This window comes from Photinus pyralis, unplaced genomic scaffold (genome assembly GCF_008802855.1).
Source record: "Photinus pyralis isolate 1611_PpyrPB1 unplaced genomic scaffold, Ppyr1.3 Ppyr1.4_LG4, whole genome shotgun sequence".
Taxonomy (NCBI): domain Eukaryota; kingdom Metazoa; phylum Arthropoda; class Insecta; order Coleoptera; family Lampyridae; genus Photinus; species Photinus pyralis.
In genome coordinates, this window is record NW_022170511.1 from 48,075,796 (window position 1) to 48,089,322 (window position 13,527).

Consider the following 13,527-nt stretch of genomic DNA (forward strand, 5'->3'; position numbering starts at 1 on the left):
TATGTACAATTGACGAGACATTTGAATTGAATTAGAATAGGTGGAAATTAATGTTTCCATATAAACGGAATACTTGTTGACTTATTGACATCTGCTCCCACAAATGGCACTAATATCTAATTAATGATTCAGGAATAATGGCATTCTTTATGGGCATTTTTATTGATATAATAATTCACGTAGTGATTAAAGGCACAATAAAAATCGTCGTAAATTAAATTCTACTTACTTACGTATTGGAAATTTCGTGCATACATTTTTCAGCAATTATCATTACGGAGTAGGATTTCTAAGACACGGAACTGTCATATGAGAAATGATCGAAAGTAACCGAAAAATACTTCGAATTCAAGCAGACAGATAATTTGACACACAATTGAAGAATCTTAAAAAACTCGAAGAATCTATAAAATTGGAAAAAATGTAGAACTTGAAGAACGTGAAGGGCTTGAGGAATTAAAAGAAATATTTTAAGAACCTGAAAGTGCAAAAAGCTGAAAAATTGGTAGAGTCTGAAAGTTCCAAAGAATTCGGAGCACATGAAAAATTTTAAGAAACTGTAGAATAGAAAAGATTGGAAGTATTTAATGAATCCAAGGAATTTGGAGAATTTCAAGAATTCGATGAATCGCTAAATTGATATCATGTTAGAAAAACATAAATTAAAAAAAAAATGTTTGTGGATAAAGTGTTATTTTTATCACATAGATTTTGTCAGTAATTTGACTTGCACTTTTACAATAATATTGCAAAATACGTGGTGGTGTAACAAAGTATTAAAAAAATGTCTCCCAATTCCACTCAAGGTGTTGCCGTGACCAGGATTCGAACCTGGGTTACTACGGCCACAACGTAGGGTCCTAACCACTAGACGATCACGGCTGCGGAGACTTGTTTAAACAATTTCACTACCGTGTATTTCAATAATTAGAGTAAAACCGGTCGACACTGAAAGTAGTTCGCATTAATACAGTTGCATTACTAATCATATTATAATAAATCGATGTTAGTTTTATTCAAGAAAATTATAGTGTAAAGCACGAGCGTTTTACCATTTTTCTCTTGCCCCTACTAATTTTGTAATTTTCTTAGTCGCAATTTTACAAATTTCGGTTACCTATTTAATATGCAATTTGAAGTCCCTAGCTAGTGGTTTATTTCGTGGTATTACTCGTCACCTTCTTTCCGGGTTGAAAGCGGTTTGATGCTTGGCCCATAACATAATCTTCTACAGGGCAGAAACCTTTTGGGAAATGCCGTGGGGTTTTTGTTAACGAATTGTACCTACGTCCCGACTTGTCTTGGGGGTTATTTCTCCGATTAAGACACTTCGGTGTCCAGTGTTCCTTTTCTCACATAGGCTATTTTTTGCACCCCAGTGGCGAATCTGGAGCGAGTTTTTTATAAAATAACTTCGGCAACTAGTTTTTGCAAGTCAATTTATCACACTGAATTTTCGCGGGTGTCACAGTATTTCTCAAATTTGCGAATTTTGGAAATCGTTTTTTTTTTAAATTTATCCCTCTCTTGTTTTGGGCCCTCAACAGGCATGCGCCCAATTACAGAGTGACCCGCATAATGCTATTTAGTGGTGCCTCTGCAGAAGGTCTTTTGTTCTACCTTGAAAAATTAAACTAAAGGCAATGCCTACAGTTCGTTGAATGAAGGTCTCCATTTTGTTAGTATGTTGAATGAAAATGATTGATTTAAAAATGACAAACTAGGTTTTTTTTTATTTTGTAAAAACCTAGTTTGTCATTTTTAAATCAATCATTTTAGCAATACCTATAGGTTTTTATAAAATGCCTTAACGAGAACATGAAGATAAGAATAAAAGTAGAAAAGTTAGATCACAAATTTTAACGCAGAAAAGCATCTCAAAATTGTCGAAAAGAAAAAAATAAAATAAAATTTTATTGGGGAACACATTTTCAAAAGTGAACAAAGTGGTCGCTTGCTGGTCCATCTCGCTGGTTGTGAAATTATCAGATGGGTATTCATTGTTTTGTTCAATATGGTCCTGAGTTTTGAAAATCAACGGTCTCGGAACCATCTGAACTCATCAAACATACTTATCTGAGCCACATTAAAATCCATCGCGGGTAGCATTCGTTTGGAAATCGCGAAATCTCTCGCAATAATGCGAACTCTCCCCAAAATCCCCATTTTTGCAATCTTGTCACAATTTCTCAATCGACCGTCGTGTCTTTTTGAGAAAGAAATTGTTACGTACATAACGATTTTCATATCACCTGTCATAATGTAAGAAAGTCTCTAGAAAGTATGACGTATGACAACAGTTGCTTACAAACGTACACAAGTAGCGGTGGCAGGCGAACGAAGGGACGAAAATGAATGATGTTCAACTTTTGTGGATCGCGACTAAAATGAATACCTAGACACCGCACCGGCAAAGGTTTTTCGTGTAAGAAACTGGCAATTGCAGCCATTTACTGATAATAAATTAAAAGTATCCAGACTTTACCCTACGAGCCAGATGCCTTCATTTTTGCATATTTGAAATTTGTTAATTGAAAGTGAAGGAAAGGATTTCACCCTACGATTTCTACGGGTACAAACTCTGAGGGTTCCCCGTTATTTGTCAGCCGTGCTGACACTTTTTAGCCTAATCATATTAAAGCCGTCAACGAAAACCGTCCAACTCATTAAACTAATGAAGAATGAATTTAAGCAAAAACACTGGTGAAAATTACTAAAGAATGCAAATGATATTATTATTGCCTCTCACAACTGTAAATATTTTCCAGGAGATTTTAAGTAACTAAACGTGGGATTTTATTCTAAATTTCAGTTACGCTTTTATTCGGGTTGTAGGTCACCTCGTAGGTCACAGACTAATGCAGAACGTATTCCGATTTTAAGGGATTGAGGTGCCTTACACAGTTTTAAATTATACAATCCATCATTTTGTCTTCCGACAGATTCTACGGCGTCTACTTTGAAAGAAAAAATGAAACTTTACTGCTATCCATATTCAGTGTAATGGTAATTTGATATTTGAAAATATAGTAGTTTTTTTCTTTCTCGTTCGTTATATTGGGGTGCAGAATCTGAATTTCAACTTTGCTATTTCCCAGCAGTAGGCACAGCGTCGGAACTGACTTTTCAATTTCTCCTTTTAGCCATACATCTAAATCTGATTGTTTGCTGGTCCAATTCTTAGTTTCTCGCATAAAATTGATAACCTTGTTCTTAACAGACGTCCTCTTCGGTCACTAACTATTTTGCATTCGCATTTGAGGGATTTTTTGGATCCTATACTTATATGCAAGATCGAATATATTTGCCTCGAATCAAAAGAATCAAACAATAACCACAATAACAATCCACAGAACCCTGTCAAAATTGCGACGGTCGGTTTCCAATTCGACAATTTATATTTGCCTGCTAAATATAGCGTCCAACATCTGAAATATGCAAATAGAATCCGAAAGGAATAATTGTACCTATTTAAAATTGAATTTCTTTTAAAGGATTATACCTTCAAGCTTTTAAAACTAGAAAACACAGTCATTTTCATCTCGCACTGGGGAATCGTTTGCATGTTCTAATTGGATACGATGCTTTATTTTATGACTGTGCACTTATTCCAGAATCAGAAACAGAACCATGAGGTCGTTACCTAATTTGTGTGAACATGATAATGGTGGTTTTCTTCATAAAAGAGGTTTTCTGTTACTTCCAAGACGTTATTCATGGAAATCTACTTTGTCTGCTAATTATTTGCTTCTTAGCTTGCACTCAGATAACGAAATCATAAAATACCCTGTTTTTTATTTGTACGCTCTTATCAATTTTAATTTTAGCCTTCTTTATTTGTTGATATTAATTTTGCATTTTACAATGTGAGACAAATTTTGTTGAATATGCAAGTAACCGGATGTGTGATTTAATGCAACCACGTACAAAAGGTAGGTAGTTAATTTTTTGAACATCATGACTTGATTGCTGAAAATTAAAATATATACACCATCCTGATTGAAAAGTTCTCGAAGGAACGAATGTATAGCTACTAAATACCTACACACCAAAGTTATTCATTCTGTACGGATCTAATTTTGTACTCATACCATAACGTTTACGATCTATTTTTATATGGATTCTCAATTCTCATGCTTCTTTTCTATTTTGGATTTTTTACGTTGAGTCAAAACGCACAGCATTTGTTTGACGTGTTGGAAATTTTTCATGTGTTTTCGGAAATAACTTGTGTGCATTTCTTAGTTTAAACCTCTGAACGCAGTGAATAGTGGTACCTAATTGTAATTTGTTCTCATAAAGTATATTTATCGATAATAGCCAATAGGACACCGATGTGATGGTTTATAAAATAATATAAATGGTATTTACCCAGGTATTTACAAATAAGGGACGTTTATTAATTTTAACGTAAGGGAAAATATTTTAAAAAGTGTATTATGAATTTTTTTGCAAAAGTAAAACAAAAACACTAATAAACCAGAATAATATATTAAAACCTCAAACGCGTTTCGAGAACAAGCGAACAACTGAGCAACACAATATAAATATGACCCTATTTATACTAATTATACCTGAAAGTGAATGTTTACCAACTCTGACTGGCCTGAAGGACCTCCTTTATCATTGTTCATTACGAAGCGTTTTTTGAATGTATGAACTTTCATAATAATCCAATTCATTTTTACTATTTACCTGCTTAACTAGGCAACGTTAACTATATAGTATAGTAAATAGTTACCAGACTATTTTCAAGCATATGTGTATCCAATGAATTTCTTATTGTTTTATTCAGTATTGTTCATTTTGGTATATAGTGAAAAAACTTTCGAATTTCATTTACAGCAAAGTAGCACACGCGTTGTTGTTATCAAAACGTTAATAGCAAAAACAATTAAATCCAAATCCAATCAGGGTTGCTCATAATCACACGAGATTAGCTCTAGGGAATTCATTGATTACAAGAAAAGCGCTATTGAAAACCTCCCAGGATATGTACTCTCTTACTTTCTTACTTCTTTTCAAATTTGCATTTTACAATGTCACATTATGATAGTTTTCAACGTGAACGACAACATCGGAGAGTTTCATTTTCCTCAAAATTGTGACTATACACCACTATTTCAAATATTGTGCCACATCTTTCATGGAAATGAATGTAATTAATAAGACCGTTATGTAACGGTATCCGCCATTCACACCAAGGGCTCGCGGTATGAAGAATACACATAATAATTATATAAATTTTGTTCATGGTTAAGAGCTTAGGCAGGCGTCTACATTAGGACGTGACCTGTCTCGCCATGAGAACAATATAGGGGCTATCTTTAGGGTTTTAGTTCGTTGTTTGACGCCCGCCTTTGGCTAGGACATAACTTGTCTCATTATATAATAGGGGTATAATATTTGCATACAAAGTAGGGTTTCGGGCGGGCAGGGACAAGTCGCCGTCGGGCAATCTCGCCATCGGTTAACTTGCCGTCGGTTAACTCGCCGTCACCGGAAACAAAATAAAGATTATGTTTTTAAAATATTTAAATCTAACACTTAGATGTTTATAACTGCAATCAGTTTAGTCATATAATATTATTTAGTAATCTCGTTTCATCATTGGAATGGTGTAGTTATTTGCAGTGGTGGGCAAGATCCTTTAATTCTGGATCTAGATAGAGATACAGACACATTTAAAAATCATGATCTAGATCCAGATCAAAGATCTACACTTAAGAAAAGATCTAGATCAAGATCCAAGATCCCCCCAAAATGATCTAGATCCTTTTATCGTATGCAAAATAGCAAGAAAAATTGTACGTAAACCCTTGTGAAAAAGACCTTCCTTGAAAATTATAATAACCGCCTACACCCTTTTAAGAATTCACTGGTCACTGGTAACCCTCCACCTCTAAAATTGAGAAAGTATATCGAGACCCCGACGCACGCGTGTTGTTATTAGTCCAGAATTTTGGTGACGATAGTGATATTTCGGAATATCTTAGGGGGTTAGCCTATAATTATGAAATGTAAATGTATAATGTATAACCAAAAATATTTTTGTAATTTTAGAGTGTTTTGTTTGATAAGAATAAACTGATTGCACTTATTTTATTTAGTAGTATTTTTTATTATTTATTCCGCTGACGGCGACTTGACCGACGGCGAGTTTGCCCGACGGCGAGTTTGTTCTACGGCGGGTCGGCGACGGCGAATTTCCGACGGCGATTTGGCAACGGCGAGTTGTCCTAGGACACACAACATAACAGTATTTCAATAACATCAATATTCGGGGGTCATGAAAAATAGTCACATTTGGCAAACAGATCCAATTACGCCCCTACATAAAGCAAACAAAACACCCGACTCATCACACAAGGCGATAACAAATATCGTAACTGAATTTTGAAGTCCACCTCCCTGCGAATTGTTAAAATATAAAATACATGTGAACAGTTCCATAGCATTCTAACTACGTACACAAAATATCCCAGATACCCTAAATTACCCCTATATATTAATTTCAAACTTTCCACTTTACTACCTACGTATCAAAAACTATAATATTGGTTAACTTGTATTAACACTCCTACTAATTTTCAACTTTCTCTCAACAAATAATAAAATCCACCCTGTAGTAAAGATATGAGAAAGCATTACGCATGTGACATCTCTAACAAATAAACAAAGCTACCTACCACTAAATACGGCCCTTACCTCAACTTATTTTATAAACCTTGCGCAATGTTACCCTACATCTTATGCTAATTAAAGTAATTTCAAAGAAAAATAAAGGATACAAAGGAAGTTCAAGGAAAGTGCTAGAATGGCTTGGAAACAGTGTGGACTCTAGAATGCTCTGAAGGGATATTTCTAAAATGCGCAGGAACATTATAGGCTCTTTTGAACAATTTTTGGGTCTGTCCAGAGGATATAATGTTAATATAAAGTCTTCTACTTTCTAGAGAGTGGTTTGTCTTCTAACGTATTATGGATAATTTCCTGGGTTGGACTTGCCTCGAAAGCTCTAGAAAGTGCTTCAAAAAATGGACACACACTTCTGAAAAGTAGCTATAAAGCTCTACCAAGCCATCGATTTCCATAGGGAAGTTTCTGAGTTACTTTTTAGAACTCTCTAACGCTTTTCTGGATAATAACATAACTCTTTACAGGACAAAGAACAGGCGGTAAAGAGCACTGAGAAGTGTCTAAAATGCTCTGAAAAGCTGTATATTGCTCTAGAAACCGATAGATGTGTTTAAATTTAGCGCTATTTCTTTTCTATTCAATTCTATACTCTTCAATTCTACCTTAAATTTAAGTTTTTGTCCGATTTTAACAATATCGCAGTTATCGAAAGAAATTCACTGTGAGCTAACTGCGATACACTGCGATTTGTATAATACTGTTATAGTCGCCTTGTACAGATCACCTTTGGGAGACTTTGGCGTGTTTTGTGATGTCTTAGAACGCGTTTTACATATAATAAAGCATTATCCACGAGTTATAATTTGTGGTGATTTTAATGTAAAATTTAACAGTCTTGAAAATACTGCCACAACAATTACTAACTTATTTTTGTGTTATGGATATATTAAAGTCACAGTTGAAGCTACTAGGAAAAACAACTGTTTAGATAATTTCTTTATTAATTTTTCTAAGCGTGACTACATTTTTAAAAATATGGACACGAAATTATCTGATCACCTAGGTCAATATATCTCACTTAATATAGGCCCTACTGTTAAGGATAAAGCACAAGTAATAAACACATTCAGACCAATCACTCAACGAGGACTCTCAATTATGTTCAATATTCTAAGTCAGCAATCATGGAACATCTTAGATGACTGCAACTTGGATTCCAACGAAAAGTTTCTAATATTCCATAAATGTTTTTATAGTGCGTTTTTGAGTTCTTTTCCGGTGTGTAAATTAAAAACCCGGCGATGTGACAATGGTATAAGGTGGTTTACTAAGGAAATCTGTTCTCTTAGGGACCAATTACACCTTATTACTGATATGTACAATACATACAAAACTGAAAATTTAAGACGATTGCGTAATAAACTTCGTATTAATTACAGAAACAAAATCAAAGCGGCAAAAATTACTGCGAATGACATAGTTATCTCGCAAGCAGCCAATAAATCTAAAGCAATGTGGCAGGTAATCAACTCACACAGAGGTTCAAATAGCGTATCTTCATCGGTTAGCATAAGTCCTGATGAATTTAATTGTTTTTTTGTAAATATGGCACAAATAATAGTTGAGGACATTCCAAAAACAAATGGTGGTGCGTTAGATGTTTGCAAAATAAGCGTAAATTCAAATATTAAATTTAGTTTTCATGAAATCTCTCAAAATGAAACCAGATGTATTCTAAGGAGTCTAAAAACTAGTAAATCAAAAGATATATATGGTGTTTCAACTTACCTACTTAAACAAAATATTAGTCTATATGTTTCGCCGTTAACAAAGTTAATAAACCATACTTTAACTTCTGGCTGTTTCCCTGATGTTCTGAAGATTGCATCGGTCGTACCATTGCATAAGTCAGGAGATATTAATGATGCGGCAAATTATAGGCCAATTTCAATATTGCCTTCATTCTCAAAGGTATTTGAAAAGGCAATGAGTATGCAAATCTCCAACTACTTTGAATACAACAATCTCTTTTACACTAAGCAATTTGGTTTTCGCAAGGGAAAAAGTACTTCAGATGCTTTGGTTGAATTTGTAAATAATACTTTGAACTGTTTCGAAGAAGGTGCCTATACAATTTCAATGTTTTTAGATTTGTCCAGGGCTTTTGATTGTATATCACACAATACATTGTTGCAAAAATTACAAATAACGTATAATTTTGACGATTTCAGTTTAAAGTTAATTTCTTCCTATTTATCTAATAGATTTCAGCACGTCTTCCACAATGGAGTATTGTCAAGTCAACTATCTGTAATTAGGGGAGTTCCCCAGGGGTCCATTCTCGGACCACTTTTGTTTTTGATTTATTTTAATGACTTCCCTAATTACATAAACATCTATGCGGATTGTATTTTATTTGCGGACGACACAACGCTCGCTATAAAACGCAAAATTAGCAAAAACATATTTGTGTTACGTCGTTTATCCGATAATGTCTCAAGGAACGTTTTAGTGAGTGCTTATTATTCGCTAATACATTGCATATTAAGCTATGGTATCTTAGTCTGGGGAAATTGTCCTGCAGCGCCAAGAGTTTTTGGTCTGCAACGACGTGCAGTACGAATAATAAATGGTCTTTGTTATAGGGATGATTGCCGAATGACTTTTATTGACCTAAAAATATTAACCTTACCATCACAATATTTGTTAGATAGTATTATGTATGCGAAAGATAATCTTCATCAATGTAAATTACAAAGTGATATACATCATCATTTCACAAGATCCCGAACTAACATAAGGCCAAACTATTGCCGTTTAGCCAAGACGCAAAATGGACTAGTGTACGTCTCCCAAAAACTCTTCAATCGTCTTCCAACGCAAATAAAAGAGTTGACTAGACTACAACTAAAAAAGAAATTAAAAGAAATACTATTAAAAAAAGCATATTACGCTATTGAAGAATTCAACTGTGATAATCGATCTAGTCTTATATGAAACCTGTTAATTTATTTTATTTTTCGATTTTATTTTATATACTCTTTATTTATTCCACTAAATGGTAACTCGTGCCTTGATGCGTATCAGTTTTGTATGTTCGTCCCATCATATGTCCTTTGTTTTTATATTACACCCTTGTGTCACATATATGATAAGTGTAAGCGTAAGCTAAATTATTATTATTATTTTATGTAAATCAAAATTTTAATGTGTAGTGTACGTCCATATTTATATTTATTGAAAATGTGTAGTTATATCTCGAATGTTGCTGTTTTATATTTACGTTATTTACATTGTGCATTATTGACATGTCAAAGCCACATTTGGTACTCTGACAATAAATGATTTGATTTGATTAGATTATGAAATCATCGCTTGTTTTTACTGTAAGAGAGAGTGTCACCGAAGCAATAAAAAGTCCTCACTATCTGAAAAAAAATCGTATTTTGAGAAAAAAATCCGGTTCTCTTATTTGGACACCCTTTATTTAGAATACCCTTGGTTTATGTACATGGTACATGGTTAACCTAATTTACTATAAGTAGGATTGACTTTCTATTATTCCTCACGTAGTAGCAACTAACATTGATTGCAAATTGATAGTTTGCAAGAATCTCATCCTATGGCTGTTTTTCTGTCTTTGCTTGAGGGGCACATAGCACACCCTTCGATATGGCTCGATTAGGAGGTTCTTTTTCAATTGGTATTGCTTCCCCCCCCCCCCCCCATATTTCTGCTGCCATACCTTTTCATGGGCATCTACAAAGAACGATGTCAAACCTTCGCCAATCAATTTCTACGAGTTCAAGGATTCGTGCTATATGAGCCGTATTTGAAGTCTGGTTTCTGAATACGATCTGAGTGGCAAAAAATTCCCCTAGTGAAAATCGTATGCGATTCTTAGTATATTGTTTTATATCTTTCTCAATATTAAAAATCTCTTACATCAATTCCCGTCTAGAATAGGCACATTGTTTTCCATGTAACTTTTATAATGCAAATAATATTGTTAAATTACACACGGATAACAGATAAATCTGTAAATTCACAGAAAATCTGGCAACTCAGCGGATTCCTAGATGAATCTGTACATTCCTAGAAATGTCTGTGGTAGCGCACCGTTAATAAAGAAAACATCAGATTAAAGGCCATATCTCATCCACTTTACAGTCTATGAGAGTATTTACCCACGGCAAGATTCAATTATAAGTATAATTACTAACGTAATAGTTACAATTCGTTAAGTATAAATAGACATTAATAAAGTAAACTCCTTGAGTTCAATTAACACCTCTGTGTTTTTCTAACACTTGGTGTTGTTCATAAACGTATAATTTATCCGATAATGGATTTATTAGCCTCATATATTGGATTAAATTGTTAAACTCATACCTAACGTAATAAGTAGATCGATTTGGGCGTTATATTTAAACAACTAATTGAGTTGGGGTTGCGGTAACATGGTTTTCCTCTTGAATATCTCTAATTTTGTTATTATATGTCAATTCTCGCGTTCCGTTCGTATCCATTCAAAACACTGTCGAATCCAGAGGTAACAAATAAATATAAAAAGCCAGCTCCAAAATAAATTTAACCTCGAATTTAACAGACCTTCGGTGTTTATTCGTGAGTTTATTCTGTTTCAAACTTTAACGTAACAAATATCGAAAACAAGACCGAGAATACAAGCAAGAACATCCCCCAATAAAGCCCCGCCTGAGCGTGACCGGCTGTCTTAGTAGCTGTATCAGTTTACTTTATTAGAAACTTCTTCCACAAGCCTACATGGTTACATGCATACTAAATTTCATTTACGTCAGCGCCGAAAATTGCTCTATTTGTTTAGCATGCTATCAGTTAGCTGATAATGTACTTAATCGCGGTTTTATAATTTATTTTTAACTCTGTCAAAGTACCTGTTAATATTCTATATTAGTGTCGCCCAGGAGTACAAATATGTTTGAAGCATAAGTGAAATGTAACACTCAATTTATTACAACACCCGAGGGAAGGAATTGGTGTGTAAAGATGAAACCGACGAACTTTTGTGATTCAAGGTTCAAGATGACGATTATGCTTTAGTCTTCAAAGGTTCGAAATATAAGATTTAGACCAGGGCGGCAACAATCTTGTATGTTGAATTGTAATACTATAGTCCTGAAATTGTAAACTTGAAACTTGATAATTAAATTAAAGCCTGAAGCTTGGTAGGCGCTTGAATTTTGAAGTACCAATCCTGAAGACACATTCTAGAAATCTGTGTGGCGTAGTTGAATTGAAGCTGGACTGCGGTACTGAGAATCCCTGGTTCGAATCCGGGTTCGGGCATGGATATTTGTAAATGTATAGTGAGTTGGGTTGCTAGAGGAGCCGTAACTGAAACCCCGCTCACTCAAAAATAAAGGCAAAAATAAAATTATGTTTATCTTTAATGTCCGGTTTCACAAACGATGATTAACGCTAATCAAGTATAGAATGTTAGTCACCTTCTATAATTAGGTTTGAGGTGTTTACCATTCTAATATTTTTAATTATTGATTAACTTTAATCATCGCTTGTGAATTCGGGCACAAGATTCGTATCTAATGTGGATCGCTTATCGTTCTAGAAAGTCAATTATTGCGTGGCGTGTGCTTGGAATTAATTAATTAAGGGTTTTTAGAATCAATTGGGGGTCTTTAACGCTTTTGTCAAATTACTCAATATTTGGGAAGGACATTGACCTTAACAAATTTGAAAACCTAACATTTACTTTTATTAAACTGCCAATTAGTAACTACACATTTCGAAAAAAGAACTGTAAACCTTTAGACATTGATTTCAAGATTTTCAGATAAATAACTATTATCGTAAGTTTGCAATTTAGTGAACATTTTATCATGGAAAGTATAGGTAATATAAATCATTCATATTTATTCATATTTTCAGACACATAGAAACAAACATTTCCAGATGCAAGTGGAAATTTCGAAACAGACATAAGAAAGTTCCTGGCATTGTAAGTAAAGTGTGTAGAAAAATAGAGACAGTTAGTGCACGTATTTTAAGTAAGTCTGCCTATAATACGATACGAGTATGCGATATATACGTAATTGGTCAGTAGGATTAAAATCCAAATCCGATTTAAATCCTACAAAAGGTTGTATACCTAAAATCGTCCTGAAAGTTTCCATGATAGAAGCAGAGCAGACTACGTTTCCTACTGCTTGTCACTTTACTGGCCGCACCTGTCACTTTACCGGCCGCATTTGTGACATTGATAAATGTCTATAATGACTACTGTCATCACTGACAGATTGACATCATACAAAAGTTCTATATGAAAATTGAAATGTTATATTAAAATATGATTTCGGGTAAATTTAATACAAATTCGCCAGTAAAATGACATTACTATAATGAGTCATCAAAAACATAGTCCGTCTTGACTTCTTTGACGTATATAGGGTGATCTTAAATATGATGTAAGTACATAACTTAACTTCATAACTTTTATTGTTTCCTGTTGACAATATAATATTATATTAGGACATGTCACAAAATGAAGAAAAAAGAAAGAAAAGGGGAAAGAAAACATTGACATAACTTAACATAAAGATAACATAACACTACTTAAAACCTTTAGCACTTACTTAATTCTACAAACTCGTCGACAGTGTAAAAGGCATTTTCGCTTAGAATATTTTTTATTGATCTTTTAAAATGTTTGAGTGTATGCTGGTTTTTAATTGAGGTTGGGAGGTGGTTGAATAGTTTGATTCCTACAGAGTTTGGAGATTGTATTTATTTATTTACTCCGTTGTTTTTGTATTCGGTACCTATAGCTCTGCCACCTGAGCCAAGAAGAATCTACATGATTTATGTGTGCGTGCGCAAACTGCATGCGTC

General features: G+C 34.0%; 1 non-coding gene across 1 annotated transcript; it reads right to left on the reverse strand.

The window, feature by feature from the left end:
- Positions 1-810: 810 nt before the first annotated feature.
- On the reverse strand, positions 811-882 carry Trnah-gug. The gene has a single exon. It is a non-coding gene; the product is annotated as a tRNA-His (tRNA).
- Positions 883-13,527: the final 12,645 nt, after the last annotated feature.